Genomic DNA, 4,803 nt, shown 5'->3' on the forward strand with positions numbered 1-4,803 from the left:
AAAAAACCATAAATAGGTGGCGCTACAATAACTAGAATAAATGAAAAAAAAAACTAATCATAGACAGCCACACTTGACTCCGTCAATAACGCCTAGGTTCTTAGCTACTCTTGCACTACTCTGGAGAGATTTGACAGCTGGACACTTTTGCAACAGTTCTGCCTATGGAGATTCTATTCCTTGCCTCTACCTTCCATAGTCACCATGCCGAAAGCGGACGGAAGGATCATCATTAATTTGTTTTAAGGTTAAATCTAAGTTGTATAGAGATGTAGTTCAAACCTGTTTTCTCTCGTGCATATAAAAATAGTTTCTGAACATGAGACACCTAAGAATGACGAGCGTATCTAAGATAACTGACAGCAAAAATATGTGCCGCATTTTAAAGGGTGTTTCCTATGTATGTAAGCATTTCTATGTATTTTATGTATTGTCGTACCCACAACACAAGCCTTCTTAAGCTTATTGTGCGGGATTAGTGTTTTTTTTTTATACTACGTCGGTGGCAAACAAGCATACGGCCCGCCTGATGGTAAGCAGTCTCCGTCGCCTATGTACGCCTGCAACTCCAGAGGAGTTACATGCGCGTTACCGACCCTAAAACCGCCCCCCCTCGTTGAGCTCTGGCAACCTTACTCACCGGCAGGAACACAACACTATGAGTAGGGTCTATTGTTATTTGGCTGCTGTTTTCTGTAAGGTGGAGGTACTTCCCCAGTCGGGCTCTGCTCTAGATCTGGAATGACATCTGCTGCGCTGTGCCCTACCACACAAAGCGAGATGACATTCACAATGCCCATACCTCTCTTATGGACGTAGTTTAAGGACGTACCCGGGTCCATATAGTTTGGGTAAGAATGTCCATATTAATATAATTTAATGGAAATACAGTAGGACCTAGATAATCCCGACCGGCGTTAAGGGATAACAGAGGATTTTGGATAATCATCAAGTTTTTTATTGTATGAGAACCACAATAAATTAATGAAAGATATATTATATGTATGTATTAGGGAAACTAAGGGAATAAACTAAGCTGTAATTAATGTTTAATAGACTTCACATTTTTTTGCACAATATTTTGAAGAACCTAGTCGGATGATGACACATTTTATATCATTCTATTCATTTTATTTTATAACAAAATCTAATGACATAGAAAATGAGAAAAATTTCACAGTAGATACAAAAAAATGGAAATGATAAAAAAATACAACTTGAAATTTTAAAAATGCAAGTTTTTTTATTTTAACATTAACATTCAAAAGGTAAAAAGTATACCATTCAAATAAGGTCTAGAAGAGACCTTTTTCCGTAATGTAAGGACAATCAAACTTAAACTCTAATTTATAACATTAGCAATATTCCTCGCTGAATACGCGGAATGAATCGCTTGAAGCGCTGCGCTGGTGGCCTAGCGGTAAGAGCGTGCGACTTGCAATCCGGAGGTCGCGGGTTCAAACCCCGGCTCGTACAGTCAGCATCAAAAGTAGCGGATGAAACAACGCGCCAAAAGTATCTGATATTCCGGATAGCTTCTCCAAATATAGATTAATTTCTAAAATTCGCGTTCAAAAGTATATCTTTTACAGTCTTAGTTGTACTATATTAAATACATCACTTTTTGTTAAGCTGTTACAGAATGGTAGTTACTTATGAAACGTTATTTGATCCGCTACTTTTGATGCTGACTGTACCAATGAGTTTTTCGGAACTAATGTACGAAATATCAGTTGATATATACCAGTCGCTTTTCGGTCAAAGAAAACATCGTGAGGAAACCGGACTAATCCCAACAAGGTCTAGTTTACCCTCTGGTTTGGAAGGTCAGATGGCAGTCGCTTTCGTAAAAACTAGTGCCTACGCCAAACCTTGGGATTAGTTGTCAAGCGTACCCCAGGCTCCCATGAGCCGTAGCAAAATGCCGGAACAACGCGAGGAAGAAGAAGCAATATTCCTCGCTGCAATGCTATATTTCCCGTACGAATACGTATATTATATGTATGTTCAGATAGGGTTACGGTTGGATTAGACGGCGTAATCGTTGGAAATAGCTTCCAGCGGATATTGGTTGCCATTACTATCGCATAGAGCGGCACCGACTCAAACCAGTATTTAATATAAAAATTTCATTACTTTGCGAAATAATGTCCCAGTAAAGAATGCTATGCTAACCCGTTATACTTACTTGCGTATTTTTACATGCAATTAATGTCCGTCTACCCCTTAAACTGCTGGCCGAGCCGCGCGTTCGAACGCAACTTCTTCGACAGGCATCCTTTACGCGCGCAATTCGGACACTTATCGAATAGCGATTGAGTTAGATTCGTTTCTTTGTTCTTTGAGCGAATTCACAAGGGCCACGCTATATGTATTTTGTTACTGTAATTTGTAATAATCTATGTACTACTACTATATACCTTCTTTTTTTTGTGTGCCAAATTCCATACTGTCGAATTAGGATAGCTTGTAAAGATGGTTGTGTGTATGTAATAAATAAATAAAATTCTATCTGAAGCTTTCTGCAGTAGTGACTACGACAACACGAAGAATAGAAAACGGGAAGAGAGAAGCATTTATTTAGCAGTTTGACGTCTATAACAATTCAATATCTTTGATAAAATGAGTGACAATAATTACCTAGATAAAATGAGAGGAAGTCATCGTTGCCATGTTATTACTGAAGCGATTAAGAGCAATTCCTAGCTGAGCAACTTTTCAAATTTCGAATTTTTGAAACTATCTTTCTGTCGCGCTGCGGTGGGAGGGAGTGCGTGCGTGCGACAAGGACAACCGCAGCTCGGACTAAACTTCCTACGCAAAAAAATCTAAAATCGAGTTTCTCTACTGTTTCCTCCTCCAAAACGGAACCAATCATTACGAAATTTTGGAAACTGCAAGATGAAGAAATAATCTATGCCGCTATGTTTTGATTTTTAGATATTTGTTGTCATATTTGTATACTGCGCCTTTATTTGCAGCCAATTCAATTGAGCCGTTTGCGATTTTCGAGGCCCTGTAAGTTTCTTCAAATTAAAATAATCCATAAAAAGCAAAACATAGCGGCACAGATATTGATGATACTGATCTTATTTGAAAAAATCATTGCTCTAGGTTCAATATCCAGGGAGGAAACAGTCGAGAGCGTTTGTATGGAACAATCGTAACTAGGAATTCCTCTTAAAACGTTCAATCCGACTCATTTAATATTATCGGTTGACGGTTACATCACTCGTGTAAATATTCTAGCAGTAATGTTACAAACAAAAACTGCAGTGTAACTTGCCTGTTTTCACTCACATGACCGATTGCCTGTTTTCACTCACATGACCGATTGCCTTTTTTCACTCACATTACCGATTGCCTGTTTTCACTCACATGCCTGGTTATCCGAGCCGAAAGCTATGAGATCGATGGCAGTAATGGAGTTGAACTGGGGCACCCTTGTTTAACATATTTCCTCGCCAATATTACTGCGAGCTAAATAATGCACGTTCACCGCACTTGTGCCTTATGCGGAATTTCACAGATCAAGCGACAATCGTTATAGAAAATGACCATCGAAACTTTAATGACATATGAAAATGATCGTTATGTCTTTTCGTTTGCCTCTGTAATAAATAAATAAATATTATAGGACATTAGTACACAAATTGACTAAGTCCCACAGTAAGCTCAATAAGGCTTGTGTTGAGGGTACTTAGACAACGATATATATAATATATAAATATTTATAAATACTTAAATACATAGAAAACACCCATTACTCAGGAACAAATATCCATGGTCATCACACGAATAAATGCCCTTACCAGGATTTGAACCTGGGACCATCGGCTTCGTAGGCAGGGTCACTACCCACAAGGCCAAACTGGTCGTCAAAAAACTCTAAAATTCAACTGGTTATAAAATTTACATTTATTACCAGGTCTATAACTGATTTATTTTACTACTTTTACATAACACAGGTTTCACTGTTCATGGTCGCGGCTGACTGATGTCCCGGCAAAAATCAAAGGATCTATCTTCGGATGTGTCAGATATTGTGAGTGTTGTATGTCGGACATATCACAGTTCTCAACTGTGCGTTTAGCCCCATTACGCAGCGGCTTACGTGAGCAAATAACTCGCGAATGCGACGCGGCGGCCTAACGGCATTCGCGTTCACAACGAGATCGCCCACGTAGGACACTTCCATAGGTATCAAAGGAAAGGATTGAATTCACCCGCGCCGCGCCGCTTATCGTTCGCGAGTTATTCACTCATGTAAGCCGCTGCATTAGACTGTTCAAGAACTTGCATGCAATATTTCATACATTGCTAACTACAGAAAAAAATGAATTCAATCGATCGACCAAATACAACAACTTGAACCGTCTAAATAGGGCTGGGACATCCTGCCTCTCACAACCAAGCTGTGCAATGACAGTTCATTCAGACGACAGTTCGTCTGCGGTATTTCCAGGCCTATACGATCTTCAAACCTTCAAGAAAAGAGCGTATTCCGACCTCAAAGGCCGACAATCCAGTGGCACCTTTGGTGTTGCAGGTGTCCATGGACAACGGTAGCTGCTTACCATCAGGCGATTCGTAAACTCGTTTGCCTAATATATCATAAAATGCCTTATTGGGATGACAGGGCAAGAGAGTATCAGACCGTCCCAAATCTTGGCGGCGCTCAGTACCTAGCATCCGAGTTGACAGCAATCGGGCTATCATGGCCGGAGGCGAAGCACGCAGCTCCAGACAGAACGAGATGGCAGCGCACTGTGGACGCCCTCTGGCACCTAGGGGACGTAGGAC

Source organism: Cydia pomonella, chromosome 4 (assembly GCF_033807575.1).
Source record: "Cydia pomonella isolate Wapato2018A chromosome 4, ilCydPomo1, whole genome shotgun sequence".
Lineage (NCBI taxonomy): Eukaryota > Metazoa > Arthropoda > Insecta > Lepidoptera > Tortricidae > Cydia > Cydia pomonella.